General features: G+C 39.3%; 1 protein-coding gene across 4 annotated transcripts in view; it reads left to right on the top strand.

Annotated features, from left to right (window-relative positions):
- The window catches only part of ZSWIM6 (zinc finger SWIM-type containing 6), a 119,917-nt gene that overhangs the window by 35,152 nt on the left and 66,807 nt on the right, over window positions 1-17,958 (top strand). The window contains exon 1 of one of the 4 annotated variants that reach the window (XM_027671445.1): window positions 4,299-4,468. The exons of 2 other annotated variants lie outside the window; for them this stretch is intronic. The gene's annotated coding sequence lies outside the window, so the exon portion shown is untranslated. Of the gene's footprint in view, window positions 1-4,298; window positions 4,469-9,755; window positions 9,887-17,958 lie in introns of those variants that run through there. One more of the 4 variants, XM_027671446.1, reaches the window with a different exon arrangement.

Genomic DNA, 17,958 nt, shown 5'->3' with positions numbered 1-17,958 from the left:
AAGACTTCAGTTTGTTCTTAAGTAGAACTTGTGAAGAGTTGCCAGCTTTAAAAAGGGTGCAGTTTAGCACTGGAGTTTGTCTTAAAAATATTTGCAAGGCCAGTAATTTATATTTAACTGCAATAAAAATAGAAGGTGTTTATTCATTATAAGAGGTGCCTTGGCTTTTCTCATGAAATGGAGATTTTTAAGCTGAACTGTCCTTTGCTTCCCTTTGTTTCCTTGTTCATGTGCTAGAAAAGGTTTTAGCCTCTCTGGATTTTCTCTTTGCTGTTAGAAGCTTTTTATAATCGTTCTTATCTGCCTTACAAAAAATAAAATGTTTAGACTTTAAAAAATCACTGTCTTTGGCTGAGGGTAGAAGAGATGTCAGTAGATGACTGAAGGAACTTATCAGAGCTTGTATATGCTGCCACCCCAGTACTTCCTATTCACCTCTGCCCTTACCCTCCTGTACTGTATTCTACAGTGTTTATTATTTTGTCCTGTTTGTGCAAGATCCTGTGTAAGCTTATGTTACCACTCAGCCCTAGTTCTGTAAGTTTATTCTTAAATTATGATGCAAAAAGGTGTAGGAAAAAGGGGAAAAAAACCCACCACAATAGGGAAAAAACCCCACCACAAATGGGTTCTTTCAGAGGCTAAATAGGTGTCATGTATTTGGCAACTAAAGTGTTCAAAAATCATTACTAACATCTTCTCAAAAGGCTTAAGAAATAATTATAAAAAACTTTAGAAGATAATTTTGAAATTCCATTGTTATTTGCTTCTTGTAGTGCTTTATGTGTTTGTAGTTTTCAAACTGTCCTTTGCAGCTAAAAAGAGAAGCTTAAAAGAAAACTAACGGGTGAGTGGCAGACACAAATTCTCTTTGAATAAGAGAATCCGAATGGCAAGTTGAAAACCATGAGAAATTTGGTATTGTGATTATTCTAGGAAGATTTTTGAAGAAAACAGCTGCTGCCCATGCTAATATCAAGATGTTCAGCTTTTTTAAATGGTGAGCTAGTTGTGAAATACAAATGTGGTGATACTAAATGCTGCTAGGATCAGTCATTTTCCTGTTTTCAGATCCCAGAGAGGGATTTGAACATGATGTGGTTGGCTTCTCTGCTGATGACCTTTTTTGAGGAGTACTGAGATAACTGAAATGGTAATATAGTAAAGACCATCCAAAGGACATCATTCTCTGACAGCATTACATGGAATCACCATGAGAAAATGTTATAAACATGGTGGAAAATTTAAGCCTAAATTTAAAATGTCTGTCCACTGCTACATCTGAAAGTAATTGTTATTTCAATTTTGTAACATACTGTAGTGACTAAAAGGCAGATATACTAATTGTTTCTCAGCTTCATGTTTTATCAGCAAAGATGATTTAGGGGCACTGATGGAACAGAAAAAATGGAGGAGGCTCATGGGGAGATACTTTTCAAAGTTCATACAAGTACCACAAACAAAAACCTCAAACTATGAAGGTGGAAGCTCAGTAACTGAAATCCCTTCAACACTGCTGTCAGTCACCCAGTGGAACATTTCTGTCAGTTTTTGGAACTGGCATTGTTAGGAGGATTTCAGGAAGATTACTGCCTCAATAAATCCATGAATTGTATACTGCAGTGGTAGAATAGATCAGATACAGCAACAGATCCTTTCCAACTCAATTGTCTATTAAATGTAAAAGAAGTACAGAGATCATATGTTTAAAGCAGAGACCAAATTTGTAACCATCAAGAAACCTAAAAGTTATGGCCCCCACAGAAGGTGTTAAGTCACCCCCTAGTGTGCTTGAGTTTTTTGTTGCTATATGTGCTGATAAAATCTTCCCTTAAAATATGTATGTTGTGGCAGTTATAGTAGCTGTGGGGAACTTTTTATTCAAATAAGTGCCCTGGTGCTTTGAAGGCACTGAACTGATTTATTCTATGCATTTAGGTACTGGTGTCAGTTATGCATTCAGATAAAATACTTTTGCTTGTTATAGTTAACTCCTCAATTTGTCCAGCTCCCCATAGCATGCAACCTGGGCAAGATTTATAAAACTTAACATGAAAGGAGGTGTAGAGGTGTTAGATATTTCTTAATATTTGAAGTCCTTGGTGGTATCCATTAAAATTGTGCATGCCACATGTGTGGCAGTCTAATAACATTGTAAAGTTTATGCTCTATTTTGATGACTGGAGCTTCTACACTACCTAAGAGTGATGATTACAGAAGACTGGAAAAGGGGCTCTCCTTGAAACCATGCTTTAGACTGAATGGAGAAAGTGTGAGGGAAGAGACATGCTTTTTTTTCACCCATCCTACCTGCTCATTCAATTTAGGAACACAGGTTTATGCTATGATCTCTCTTTCAAATTAAAATGTAGCATGAAAATATTTCATTACAGAAGTTAAAGCTTGTTTGTTTTGCTTTAAACTGTCCCTGAGCAATGTCCTGTTCTAAGGAATATTAGATGAGATGGCTATCTCCCTATTCTGTTTTGTTTAAGTGGGAACTTTAAAAATCAGAACTTGTTTTTCCAACTAAGAACGTGAACATCCATTTTAGGAAATCTAGTTTGTCATTTAAAAAAAAAGTAACTGTAAACTTAGGAGTCCTTGCCAATGCTGTACTTGCCCCTCTTCAGGAAGTACATAGATTTTTATTTTCCCCTTCAAATTTGAGTTATCTGACATGGTCACAGGAATATCATTACTTATGTTGTAAATGATAGTGGGGAGCTGGAAACAGCTGATCTAAACTAAACATCTGTAAAAAGCTTTCCTGTTTTTTGTATACAATTTTCAGTGACAGTTGTACCTTGCCAGCAGTCTACTTGCTAGCTGAATTAAAAATTATCTCTAGTTTTACTGACAGATTCAGGTTTGCAATATATGTAATGCTGTGGTACTGAGATGATGTTGACACTCAGAGGGAGGAACTTTATATAATATTTCTTAGGGTGACTGTTTTTTTAAGATGAATGCCCCTTGCTGGGTAAGGCAGCGTGTACTGGATAGATATTCACCTAAAAGGGCAATAGAAAAGTGGTTTTGCATGGCATGCACTCTAAAAACCAGAGCTTAACTTGATTCATGTAGAATAGGGATCTGTGATGAGAGAACACAACAGTATAGCAGATCTGTGAGTGCTTAATCTGGGAATTGTTGCATTCTGTTGGTGACACTTGTGCCTGTCAGTGTTAAACTAGTTTGAGCTGTTGTGTTTAACTTCTAAAAATCTCTTTTGAAAAAGGAGTTCAGGGATATTGAGACTTACTGCAGTGCTTGTCATTATTCTTGGTCTTACTTTCAAAACAACTGGTATGTGTTTGGAGGGGGAGTTGGAGCATCAACAGTTCCATGGCTGTAACGGAGCTGCAGTCTGGGAGCAGAAGTCTAAAAATGGGTTGTCATGTTCAGAGTGTCACAAAACATCATGGGTAGAGTGCTGGGAAAGAATTTACTATACTGCACTATGTACACAGGTCTGGAATAGGAAACCTTTCAAAAGTAGCAGGACTACGTGAATGCAATGTGGAAACTGAAGTGTTGTGACTTTCAGAAAGCTTCCTTCATTTTCCTCAGATTTGTAGAGATTATTGGAAAGCATTTGTATAGCAGATGTAGCAGGCTGTAACCACAGCTATTCTTAGCCTCCTCTCCACGTCTAGTTTTAGATGTGCTTGTTCTGAGCCCTCTCTGAGGGCACCTCGGCGTGACCAGTGCATCCTCCACACTCGCCCTGTGCCGAGTCCCAGTGCAGAGCCAGCGGTGCTCTTGCCTGTTCTGTGCTCGTGGGCATCGACCTCTGCGAACGGTGGCACCTTCAGGCTTCATGTATAAGTATCATATATGAAAATGTGATTAAAATTAGAGCTGCTGTTTCGTGCCTTGCTGTCAGCACGCGAACTTGGGTTGAACTCGGAAGGAAATTAGGGCTGTGTTCCTGCCCAGTTTGCATCTGCTGGGCCGTGCTGGGGCTTGCTCCTCACATTGCAACCGGCAGTCCTGGGCGAACGGGACGGTGACTCCCTGGTCGGTGCAGCGTCCCGGTCCGTGTCCCGGTGTGCCGGCGGAGCGCGGCCACGGCCCCGGTGCGGCAGGGGTTAAAGGCGACCGGGCCGCGGCGTTGTGCAAAGCTGTGCAGTGAAAAGGAAGTGTATTGCAAAATGCTGAGCTCAGTAACCTGGCTCCCGGCCAAGCCCGCTCTTCTCTCGCCACAGCTGAGGGCTCCGTGACTGAGTGAGTTCCCTCCCAGCCGCGGCCCGTGGAGCTGTTCAGGAATGCCGCCGCCTGACGTCAGAGAGTCGAGCCCAGGGACAGGCGGGCAGGCCTGGCCGCGCCCCGGCGCCCGCTCCTCCCCGAAATTCCCGCCCAGCCTGCAGGAGGAAGGCGAAGTTGCTGTTTACTGGGTAAAAGCAAGTGGCACACACATGCACCGCCGCCCCGGCGCTTTTGTATTTCCTTTTCAATGCTGCAGGTGAGCCCGTGGAGAGCTCTAAGCTCTCGAGGTCGAAGGGCTAGAGGGTTTTGAGGGGCGGGGTATGCCCTCCGCCGCCGGAGCTCCTGCCCTTCCCTGCTGTCCATCGGGTGACAGAAGCGCTGCAGCAGTAAGGCACCATGGTGCCATCACAGCCCCACGTTTCTTGAGTTATGGGAGAGGTTATGTAGGAAGGTATTTGGAGGGTGGCAAAGTGTTGAGCTTTCCGTTAGAAATTAATAAAATTATGTTGGATTTGATTGCCTTCTGGGTGATTTTCCTTCAGCTCTTTAATTGGGTTCAGGGCAGATCTGTGCTTCTGGATTATTATGAAACAAATGCCGAAAATGATTATATCTGGAAAGTATCCAAGCTGTTGAAGAGTGACAGAAAGCATGTTTCACTATCACCCTTACTGGCAATAGAGGTAAATGGAACATTACTTAAATATTTCCCTTTCAAAACGGATTGTGGGAAACTTGTTGATTGCAGAGACTTCTCGGCTGCCTTGATTCTTGCTAAGCAGATCCAGGCAACTTCTTTGAAGCTGCTCTCTTGGTCTTTTAATTCAGTTTTTTTGGGCCTACCTTTCCTCCTATAACCAATCTTGTTGCTTGTAGTCTTTACTATTAAAATTTGCAAAACTTATGGGCATTGTTTATCATTACAGGTGTCTAGTCAGTGTGCACTTGTTGAAGCAGTCTAATGCAGTTGTAAATTAGAGGTAAAGGCTGCGGGACTCCATTCAGAATTTAAATATAAATACATGATGGACTTTTCTAACTAATAGTTCTGTGAAGGAGAGGTGAAGTGGAAAAAAACCTCAAGAGAAGCCCATTTTTCTTTCCTCTCCTGCTTTTCTTGTTCTGTTAATGATATTGCAGATATAAGTGGCATACCTGTTCCTAGTAGTGAGGAAGACAAATGAGAGGACAGTCAGCAGACTGGAGATAAAAATTTTTGAAACTGTTAAAAACTTGTTTGTGCAAGGCAGGTCTAGTTCATGAAATTCATTGTCAGATGGTGTTGGGGCCAAGTCTTAACCAGACCCAAAAAAGACCAGAAATACTTGTATGGAAAAGACCTTTTAAAATTTGAGACATCATCTAATCAGTGGTTGAGGCTTTAGGAGTCAGAAGTATTAAATTTTTTCTGTACTGCTGATGTGCTGCACGACTCTGGGTGAGTCACTCTGACGTATATTGCTTTCTCCACTGTCCTTTTCCTGTATTGTCCGTTGGAGATTATTAAATTTCATGAGTGCTGCTGGACGGTGCATACCGCAGTGGTGCCTCAAGTTCTGTCTGGGGCATCTAGACAGTAGTAATACAGTAGTGTCGCTACTAGGAAGCCTCTGGGTTGCCTCTGTGAATCAGACTAATTTACACCTCTCATTCCAGCAAGCAAATCTGGGATTTCCTCTTGAGCTATAAAATTACTAAGTCTAGTTAAATGCAGCATAAACCATATAAAACAGAAGTTTGGAGCTTTCAAACTTTCTAAATATTGTAGGCTATTTAACAGAAATTGCCTACACTGTGTTTGAGCCATGAGAAACTCACTGTAGTTCTGCATTTCTGGAAAGAATAGATACCACATAAAGCTTAACATTTACTTCTCAAATTCGCTGTCAGAGGTTTAATTTGATGTGTGGAGATGGATTTTACTAGAATATCTACCTAAGCATGATTTCTAAAAAAAAATAGATCTATGAATTAACACAACAGAAACCATGTTGGTTGTATAGTTGGTTTTCATTGGTGTTATGGTATATATGTTCCTCATCTTTCATGTTTCACTTCTCTTAAAGCCTGTTTTTATGTTCAGTTATATTCCTTGCTCAAGTACCTTGAAGTCCCTTGTCATCCTGACTCATAGTGAACTTAGAAGCAGTTGAGAGAGAGAAGCCCTTCTCCTTTAAATAAGGGAAGTGAATCCAGTAATGTATCCACTAAGAAGTCCTGTGGAGCACAGTATTTACTGTAACTCTGAAAAAATGCCCAACCAACCAAATACAAACAAACCAGTGGAACCAACCAACCAAAAATCAAAAGTATAGAGCAGCACTGGTGCCCAAGTGGCCCATGTTTTTCCGTTATTGCTCTACTGGCTGATGGTCCTGTCTTGTACAAGCTCTTGTCCATCCATCCTGATGCAGTATTAGCAGTTTAGCACAATGTTAATGTAAGTGTGCAGGAAGAAAACAGCAAAAGGCTTCTAAAAAAGCTAAAACAATGTAGTACCAACCCCTTTGCTATTATAGCTGTTGTGTCCCTCTGATAATGGGCAGAGAGGAATAGTCAAGAGATCAAACTCCCATGTGTGTACTAGCTGCTTTCCCAGGATGATTCTCATTTCTGTGACAGTGTATTAAGTGCCATGTTGGGTTTTTTACCTGTGTCAGTTACTTTGGCAAAGGAGTGCTTGGGCTAAATTTGAGTCCTTGTTTTAAGTTTTAATAACTGAAGAAATTTGAAACACAGCATGTTCTTGCCTCACTTCTTTTTCATAGGCATACACATGCAACTTCTACAAAAACTACTTTAGCAAGGGCTCTGATTAAGACACCACTTCTTGTTCCCTTCCTTTCCCCCACTAGGTCTTTGGGGACATCCCATCTGGTGAACTCCTGCAGCCAGAGAGCTGAGAGCAGAACACTCGCAGCTGGTGGATAAATTAGGAATGGTAAATTAGACAGCTATTTGATTAGGTAAGAAAATAACACCCAACAGAACCGGTTTCCTTAGTATTTTAAGCAGCCAGAAGTCATGTGTTTTTAAGTGCAGCAAAGGCATTTCTAGTGATTCTGATGAGAATACTTTGCAGAAGATGAGAGTGAAAGTTTTCCAAGTGTCTCCTTCCTCCCCTCCACTTTTTTTCATGTGCCATAGCACAAAAAAGGGCTTTGTTTTGCTGCTGTTTTTCAATTTGCATGGGGTGGGGGTGGAAATGCCCCTCTTAAGCTTTAAAATATCAGAATGGGTTTGTTAGTTGTTTGATGTTGGTTTTGGTGGTTTTTTGGGTTTTTTTTTCCCCTCTCCTCTCTGGTTTGGTGAATCAGGAGGATGAAAATCTCTCTTGATGGTTGCCTTGACAGGATTTGGACATTGTAGTGGTGACAAATAAACAACTTTTCAGTCTCATCTGATTTGCTGCATATCATTTCCTTTTCCATTTCTCTTTCCGCAGACGCTTGGCAGCTTGTGCTTCAGATCTGTCTGCCCAGCATCCCATATTATCCCTACACCAGGATGTGAGCCATTGTGACAGTATAATTGGTGCCCTTTGCCAGGAGATCCTGGGACATTGCAGGAGCCTCAACTGAGTAGGAACAAGGAGCAACTGAATGTTAATGTGTCTGGGAACCTCATGCCAAATGCAATGTGTGGCTCAGAGAACATTGTGGCACAGTGTAGACTTGATGAAGGTGGCTGGCTTGACTGTCATATTATGTACATTTTTCTCTAATGATTCGAATAACAACAAAATAACTATCTGCAGGGGACTGTGGCTAAATAAGTAAATGGAGCATTTTCTTAAACTTTTGTTAAAATGTCTTTTCAGTCTCTGTAGAAAGTTTGTTAACTTTGAACTCTCGTATCTTTTTGATTCAAATCTTGTTTTGAATTTTGTACCTTTTTAATTGGAATTTTTATTTGACCATATTCCAGTTTTTTACCTTACTCAGTAAAATATAAGCTGCATTTTATTACCTTCTGTATGTAAATGGCATTGCTTATTTTGCTGAGTGTATCTTCTACGTGCGTACCAAAAGCAAGACAGTGGTTGGCGTGGTTTGGATGTGGCTGGCCTGTGGTAACAGGAGGCCCAGAGGTAGAAAAACTGAGATCCTGCGCAGTTAAAAATAATTTAGTTAAAGAGATTTTGTGTCCTCTTTCTTGTTAATGGCTTCTGATGGCTCAAGTATTGATGATTATATACCAAGAAACATGGTATAACCTTGTTCTAGCCTTGAAGTGTATTCACAGAGCTGCTTGGTGCTAGCTGACAAATTCTTGTAATTGTGTGGTACTTATGTCACAGAGATACTGTAATAGTACACTGAGATACAGTGTTGTCTGCATTCCTCTACTGCTTTGAGATTTGTTGTATCTGTAGGAGCAGACTGGAAGAGTAAGGTCTTGGTTGCAGCTTCAGGACATTTTGGAAACTTCCTCTTGAAGTTCAGTTATGCTGTTTGAAGTGACAGTTGCTGCACAGATCCTTACAATCAACATATTGTTGTAAAGCTAACTGGAATTAAAAATAATAAGGAAAAATATTCACAAGGTTTGCTCCTGCCTGTCTGGTATTAAACTACAGTGGTTTTAATAAGAGTTTATTAAAAAGCTATTATCTGAAAAATGGGTAATGTAAAAGTACAGTATCTGGGGTTTTGTGCTGATAATGGCACAAAAAAAATAATTCCTGTGTGTTCAGAAACAACTTCTATGGGTAGCTCTGTGATAATACTCACTTTTCCGTGCATTGATATTTCAACAAATAACACAAATAACAATCACAGGAAAATGACAAAGCAGCATTTTATAAGCAAATCTATGCAGGCTTCTTTGCTCAGTGCTGTTCTTTTCCCTGTTTTGGCAAAAAGCAATGAGAGATACTCTTTACGTTGACAGGTGGGAACATGAAGAAATTTTTGCCTTTGCTTGCCTGCATAAGGATCTGTTGTATGAAATTTTTTGTTGCCTTCAAAACAACAGCTGTGTTTTGTAATACCAATTTACATTTTTTAAATGTGAACCTGTGCCTAGCAACATAGAGGGAATGCTTTTGCTGTTACAGATTACTGTCCCAGAGTGTATACTATCTGGCTGTTAGGTGAGCAGCATTGTGAAGTGTCTGCATTTCTGTGAGTCTTGCCCTGGCTGGAAGTGAATTGTTACATTTGGCAATGGGGTATTTGAGCTATGGGGCATCCTGAGTCTCAAAAAGTTCTGTAAAAGAACAGAGAGGAGGTGGATATTTTTTTGTTTTTATGGTGAATGTGACTTGTTTTTCTTAAATAGAAATTTCCCCTTGAATGGAGCATGAAAACCCAGTTCCCGGTAAATTCTGAGTGATACTCTTTGGCAAGCAGGAAAGTTTCCCAGAGACCTTGCCAATATAAACATCTTGTGTGTGCGCTACTTTGGGCTCCTCCTGCTGTCCCACCTCTTTGATACAACTTAGTTGGCACTGGCTTTGCCAGTTGCTGATGTGCAGGCTGCTGGAGTTGAGCTGGTGCTGCTATTGCTTGGGAATTACGGCCTAAAATTACAGTCTCTTTACCCAGCAAGACCACCATGTAGCAGGGAACATTATCTGCAGTTTGTTGTCCTGCTTCCATCTACTGGAAGGGGGAAACGAATGCAATGCAGCCCAATAGATTTTGAAGAGCTGGAGGAAGCAAATGACCAGGTATGAGCTTTTGCTAAAACTGTACCTGCTTGGAATAATTTGAGTTCAGCATGATTTTTTGTGAAGAGTATTTGCAGTTTTGTGAATGGCTTATTAGCTTGTAAGGTTTTCAGAGAAATGCAATTCTTAGTTTAGCTGGTGGTAGTTATAAAGAGTTGATGAAAACCACAGGTGCTTTTGGAGGCGTAAGGCCTGGTGTTAGAGAATCTGGTCCCAAACACTTATGGTTATCTAGTTTAAAAGCACATAGGCTTTGTTTATTACTTTTAAAAACCCAACACTTATTTATTATATAAATAATTGTATTTATGTTATGAGTAATGATGTAGTTTATTAAAATCAGGACTATCAAGATGAGCAGTATTGTGTTAATGATGGCAAGTCAGTGCAAAGCATGTTTGGAAGCTGTTTCTGTTACTGGGGATTTCACACTGTGAATATTAGAGCTTGTCTCTGTGGAGGGGAGGGAGAAAGTTGTATGTGATATGCCAAAGAGTATTTCTTCAGTAATTAAAGATTATTTTTGTTTGACACCGTTTGAATTACCTGCTTTATTTGTGACGTTTAAGTAAGATATAGTCAGCTTGTGCTGACATGAACATAAAATCAATGCCTAGTTTGCCTGAGGAAAAGGCTCTTTTTCCTCTTGGGGTCTGGCTATGTATTTTTTGTTAAAGAAAAAATCATTAGCAATTTAGAGAGCAGAAGCAAATAGCCATTTTTAAAATTTGCGTCCTCAAATGTTAATTTGATGCTTTGAGGCATAAATGACCTTTCTAACCAGGCCAAACTTGTCAAACAAAGAAATGATCGAAATAAACTGCTTTGTTCTAATACAACAGGCTGCCTTTCAGGGAGAATTTCAAAACAGTTCTGCCTCCCCTCTTTTGAACAGCATTAAATATTGTCTTCTGCTAATTGAATTTAGATTTATGTGCATCATTGCAGAGATGCTGAGGGAATCTAGAAAACCTGTGCAAATTCAGCCACAGACTTCAGCTCCTAGAACCCAGGGCAAGTGAATAATGCTTTCACCCACAGCTACCCCAGCTGATATTACTTAAAACTGGAAAAACAGTTAGGTGTGGGTCAGAAGCTGAGGGGAGGATTAAAAGGGAATTTCTTTCTTGCCACAGAATTGCAGAGTGAGGGAGAAAGAGGGGAGAAGAGAAATAAAACTAACACCACTCTTGAAACCTTTCGTGTAAGTATTTAGATTGCTGTATACACCTTGGAGGTCAGATTTAAAAAGTAAATATAAATATTTCCTAACTACTAGGGATTTCATTGAGACTGGAACTGTGATTAAGTCTATCCCATACGAACAGGAAAAACACTGGTTGCATCAATGATAACTCTGTCATTGTCAGATTTACCAGAGAAAAGAAATACAGAAAAGGTCAAGGTGGAAGATACAAGGCAATATCAAAAATACATGTCTTTATACAAGATAATGCATTCTTTTCTACCTCTATGCAAAAAGAAGATAAACTAAGTTTGGTACTTGAATAACATTCTTCTCTGTCAGATGTGCTTGTAACAACTGAAATTAATCTCTTGAAAGGGTGATATGTTTCTGAAGCAAGCATCACAGTATAAGCTTTTTCTTTAGGTCTTGAGTAGTATTCTGGTGTTGCTGTTCTTGTTTTATTGCTTGGCTATTTTTGCTTACCCATATTTTGTCTTTGCTAACATTAATCGGCATAAAAAAAGGAGTATCTAATTATTGAATTTCTTCCAACTTCAGAAATTGAAGTATGTCCTTTAATTATTTGCTGTTTTTTCCTATTACTTACCTGACCAGAGATTTACCTGGCATGTTCTGCTGTATATCTATCTACAGCACAATCCTGATGTAAGTTTCTCAGATAAATGTGAGAAGGTGGCACTCGTCGTTTTCAAATACTCAGCAGCTGAGCAGTATCATAAAATCTCTGTTCATTAATATTTGGTTGCTTGAATCTTTTATGTTAGGTTTTATTTTATCTTAGGGATGAAAAGCACAGCGTGGTATACAAATATTTGAGGAAAGTTAATGTGATTCCTTCCATTTTTTTATTGTGGGGGGTTTTTTAAGATCTTCTGAAAGCTGTTTTATATAAGATGGGAAGAAGAGAAGATACTTACCTGTTTGCTTTTTCTCTCGGCTTAGTAGAGGGTTCATATATAACCCCTAATGATAACTTTTCTGACACTTCAGGATCCGTTCATGGAGGTATTTTACTTTGATAGACGCACCGATTTCTATGCATATTGCATGATCTTCTCATAAAATTAGGTTGTGTTGGATTTTTTGATTGCTTATGGTTCATGGTTCTTTTTGTTTTGATTCCTAAGAAGAAGAAGCTGTTCTCGTGGCCTGAAATTTTGTACAAAGCACTTAAATCCGATCAGGCTAAAACTTGGCCAGATGCTATACTTGTGTGGATTGAAACATATCACTTCTTACAGAGACTTGAGTTTATCTGACTCAAGAGAGAGGAGAAACTGAAGTAATAGTCTAATTATTGCTTAAAAAAATACTGAATTCTTTTTGAAACTTCAACCTGTGAACAAATTTTAGGTCACAAAATTCTGTTCTCTGGAAGAGAACAAAGAGATCTTTCTTTTCTACTTCAGTGTCTTGCAAGATCAGCCTGCAGAGCTGTTCTGGGCAGTAAAGTGCTTGTTCAGTCTGCGATGTTCATTCAGATGTAAGAACAAGCTGTGACTGCCACAAGGAATGTGTATGCATGTACCAAACCAGGCAGAGTTGCTGGTGGAAAACAGCCAACAGCACATAACTCAACTTATTGACATAAGTATGAACAACACTTTTTAATTATCCCATAGCTTACTAAGTTTGCAGTTGAGTCTGGTAGTTGATCCAGACTGCTGTCAGACAATATTTTCTTGCACACAGACACATGTGCTTTTGCTTTAAATTTGTGCAACTCTTTCAGTTCTGGTTGTGCATATCTTAAGCAACCGCTAGATTCTATTTTATTTGGTTATGTGAGTACTGAAATGACTAAGTATCTGGATGGAGCTTTAGGTGATGTTTTAAGCACAGCGGAACTTGGAAAAAAACCCAAAAAGCTGCTACAAGTATGCTGTCATTGGCTTTTATGCAGCCAAAGCTTCTCTGCTCTCTGAGACCACAGCCTTTTTTTTTTTTTAAAAGAGATTGAATTCTTCTACATGCCATACACCTAAAAGATATCTATACATTAATCTTCTGAAAATGCTTCTTCATCTGTTTGGCCTTAAGTGTGTTTTGTGCTGCCGTGACAACTCAGTCACAAAGAGCCTTGAGTTTGTGGTTTCTAAGCCTGATTAATACAATGTACTGTAATTAGAAATAGGAAAAAAAACCACAGTTCCCAGGACTTCCACAGCTTTCACTGTGCACTGTTTTGGATTAGTCATAATTGAAATATTTATTTTGTTGAGTGTGGCTCGGACACTGGGAAGAGACCCTGGAATTTATCGGAGCTTTCAGCCTCTGAATAGCATAGTTTTGGGGTCTCCTTGAGAGGGCTCTACGATTTGCTGTGTACCCTAAGAACGACCGGAGGTACTACAATAACAGCATTTCCTGTGTCGTACGTACTTCTGTAGCACCAGTGCTTATCCAGAAGGGAATTAGAGATAATACAAGCAATATGACTTACTTTGCTCTTGACATATTCTTTAGTCACTCTTAATTCTTTCCTGTGATAGTGTCAGTGGGAAATGAGTTGGTGAAGAACATTAAAGCACTGAAATGGAAAAGACAGCAAAACACAAAGCTAGATATATTTAATTTTTCTGGTAACTGGTAACTGGTTTGATAAAATAGTTTTAGAGTTTTCTATTTTTTAATGTGAATTACTAAATCATATTACTTTTTTTTTTTTTTTACTGCAGCTGCTGTAGAAATGTGTACACAGCTAATGTTTTGATAAACAAAGCCTAGTAGCCAGATGGCAGTAATACTTAAAAAGTTGAGCGATATGGTTTGGGAAACATCCAACTGGAATATGCTGCATTTTGCTAGGTACCTTAGATTTAGTACATAGTGAAAGACTTTAGACATGTTAACACTGCACTGTCTTGAAAAAACAAATAGACTATTACATAGAATACAAATAATGTATTGTATGTATTGAAATATATTGAAACTTGTAGTTGATTCTTTCTGATAGGTGGTCTAAAACTGCTGTCAGACTGTATTTAGTTACACGTAAACAGATGTGCTCGTGTTCTAAATTCGCTGAGCTGTTCCAAACTTCGTGGTGCATATTTTAAACAACAGTTAAATACTATATTTCAAATCATTTCTGGTTTCGTGAAGACTTAAATTTCCCAATGGATCCTTTCCTCACCCTTACTCTGTTCCATCTTCCTACTTGAAAGTTTGAGACTTGGTACATTTGGCTAGCTGTTATATGACTGGAGAACTTTGAGGGAAGAAAAATATGCAGGGTATAGATGATCAGGGTACTCTGCTGTTCTTTTTATATTTTTAATCTGTTGAGTAACTGTTTACCATGGTGCATTAAAACAGTCAGCTTACTGGTTTTCCCTGGTTTCTAAAAGTAGGCTATAGACTGGAAGGTTATTAGCATCAACTTAGACACAGTAAAACTTACTGGGAGGTAATGAAGTGGATCCAGCTCTTGGTGACCCAGCTAGGGGAAAATACAGTCCTTGAGGTATTAAGCAGCAAAATAACTTTTTCCAAGACATGAAGCATCATCAATAAATGGTGGCTTTCTGGCTTTATTAAAAGTGGGGTAGGTCTTCCTGCAAGGTTCCCTGTCTCTTTTTCCTCCCTTCCCCTCCTTTTGATGTGGGAAAAGTCTGCACTGTGCAATAGCCCAGGCAAACAAGCCGCACAGCCCCCACCCCCCATCCTGTCTAGACTGCCTGTTTCTCATGCACCGCTCTTTGGAGCAGAGATTACTCCCAGGTTGTGCTGCTCACTCCTCCATGAGCAACAGCATGGGCTCTTTACCTCTCTTTGTTTGCAATTCACCTTCTGTTGGTGTTAAGACAACCTTCGTCTGAGATGGGTCAGTTTGCCCTGCAGACTTTTTCCAGATGAACCTCTGCTGGTCAGAGTGCAGCAAATAGGAATCAGTTTTTGGCAGCTGCCACCTGATGCCCGCTGGGACTGGGAGAGGCTGGGAGTCACAGGGGCACTCCTCCAGGATAGCTGTCAGCCTTGCCATGGCATAGCCCACTCTGCTGTCCTACCGTGCCTTTTCACTGTCATTCCTCAACACAACACTGTTCAATCCATGATAGAGGGAGAATATCTATATTCCACCCTCCCCGCCCTGTGCAGACAATTTTTGTAGATTATGAATATAAATAATACTCTAGAGCTGCAAACATTAGCAAACTGCCTCTGGTGTGTTGGAAGTTTTTCTCTGCCCTTTGAAGTGGTGGAAGAGTAGACTAGTGGTGTGAAGCATCCAAGTGTTGGAATGAGAGGCTTCCTTACAGGGGAGTCTTTTGAGTCCTGAGGACAACAAAGCAAAACAAACTCATAAGGTTATTGGAAGGATAGGTACTTAGTGAGATTGCAGTTATTTTCTGTCTCTTCATTACCCTGAAAGAACAGCAAGAAGGAAAGTTTTCTTTGCTTTCAAGAAAGATGTTTTCTTACTGGAGAACTCCAGGCCAGGAGCTCTAAATCCAAAATAATGTTGTTCTCTCTTCGTTAAGGCTTTTTTACTTGCTTAACAAATAATTACACAAGGAAAAAAATTGGTTAAATTGTTTATTTTCAGTTCAGTTTACTGCCGATTTCACTATTAACTCAGAAAGAATAACTACAAGTAGTATTTGTTTCAGCCTGGTCAGATGGTAGAACATTTTAAAAGTAATCATTTCTTAATAAACCACCATTTCACTAGAGCAATAGATCCTGCAAATGTCATCAGAAACACTTTGTTTGACCGTGAAAATGAGGTCATAGAAAAATTCCCTGTCCAAATGTGGTGAACACTTAAGGTTGCAGGGACAGTAGATGAAAAACAAAATCCCAGGAATTCACCTGAAATAGAAATAATGCCATGGCTTTTGCAGCGTTCACTTATTTGGAAGACAGACTGAAGAGAAAATACAAAGGTTATGTCTCATAATATCCTGGACAACTGGACAATTTTTTTTTTTCTACTCAGCATTTTTTCAGAAATGAAGTATTATCCTGCCTTAAATGGTGTTTTCTTCAGCTGTCTTGTTTTTCATGGTCTAGGAGGTTTGTAATTTCCATTGTCCTCTCACGTAAAAAGCAACCATCACCTTTCAAAACCAAATATGCAAACAGTGACATGCTTACTCTTAAAAAGAAAATAAATTCTTTTTCTAACCAGTTTTATTGCTGGCAGGAATACTTTAAAATCATATTACATTTTTCAAACCAGAATATAACAGATCCATTTTCTATTTGATGAATTTTGTGTAGATGAATTTTAAAAAATTATATAAATTAGCAGACTCTTTTAGCAGAGTCTTGGTTCTGCTTCATGATTTTGGCATTCAGACTGTTTCTCTTCATGTGGACTGTAAGGGAGTAGACTTTGTTAAATATGCCTGTGATGGAAGAAGTAGATTTTTGTTGTTGTTGTTTGTTTGTTCTGAAGCTGGCATAATTAATTTGAGAAATAACTCTGCTTGCCGTCATATACTTCATAGATGTCAACAGTTGTGATGGTCCTTCCACACTGATAGGAAAACCACTGCCTCATCTTGAGAGGTATCGATGTGTTGTTTGAATAGCTTTCTGCTTTAAAAAGAGAAACTTCATATATTTCTGTAGCAGGATAAAGAAATTAAATATTTGTATTGTTTTATAGCATGTCTTAAGTAGTTCCAGAATGTAGATTATCTGAGAATTTTCCTGTTGTTCTATTGCACACAAACTCTGTGTGTGCACGTATGTGTTTAAGGGGCAGGTGATGGTGTTCTGTTCTGCAGTTCCTCCCTGGTACAGTCTTCTCTGCAATCCATACTCTTGATCAGCAATGTAGAGCAGACAGCAGCCTGTTTAAGCCTGCTGATACCTTTATGCTCTCAGGCAATGGGGTGATGCTCTGCTTTACAAAATTCTCAGGGCAGAGTTTGAATTGCACATCAGAGGAGGCTTCATGTGTGTATTGGATGAGCAGAAAGGCCCAGTTCACCTGAGTCCTTTTTGTCCTTACAAATGAAGCCTGTCTACTTTCTAAATAAAGAAAGGAGGGTTAGGAAAGCCTTAGGCAATCTGTCATATCGAAACAGTGGGCTATTTGAGTATCATGTGCTCATAACAGAAAAGACAAAACTAGATTGAGACTCTGTCTGGCCAGTAAGGGCTGTCTGCCACTCCTTGCTCATTTGTAAATTCATTTGTAGCATAGAACAAGGAGAATGGATTGGTTAGAATTTTGTTCCTAATATCCTAAAGCAACCTGTGGAGATACTTCAGTGTAGGTATAGCTCCCAAATATTCCTAACATCAGAACAGTCTGAAAACTAATTCTAGAGCAAATGTCTGCCTGCATAAACCTGAGTGCTTAGTTGAGATAAAGCTCATTTTAGCTACGTATATCAGAATCTCCTTTGCTTTGAATTTACATTCTCCCTCCAACAGAGAGCAGATTGTCATTTACTCCAAATCAGATTTAAAACAGTGTTTCTCAGAGGGCATCACTTCAGTTATGCAGAGCAGATTCATTTCCTGTGCTTGGGCTTCTTTGGAAATACGTAATTCAAGTCAAAATCTGAGGTGGCAATCATAGATGCTAGTGCTTGCTGCCTTCTAGAGTAGATGCACAATCATTTTGCCACCTGAAATAACTGTGTTCAAAATCAGTTTTCCTTGAATGAGGTGTAGGGGAGGATTGTTGGGACTGTCTTAAGGTGACATTTGACATAGGAGCATATAGAAGTTTTTCCTGAAGGGCATGAAGCATCTGACATACATGTGCTGGTCCCACACTTGACTCCAAAACGCTCTAGCTTAAAACTTTGATTTTTTTTTTTTTTTCTCTGAGGTGGTTTGCTATGTCAACAAAATGATTTATAACTGCATGTGGTAGAACTTAATGTTAGTACTCTGA

The sequence above is a fragment of the Neopelma chrysocephalum genome, unplaced genomic scaffold (assembly GCF_003984885.1).
Source record: "Neopelma chrysocephalum unplaced genomic scaffold, ASM398488v2 Primary Assembly neopelma1_97102, whole genome shotgun sequence".
NCBI lineage: Eukaryota > Metazoa > Chordata > Aves > Passeriformes > Pipridae > Neopelma > Neopelma chrysocephalum.
Note: the sequence above shows the minus strand (reverse complement) of the source record. Positions and strands in the feature narration are given on the sequence as shown.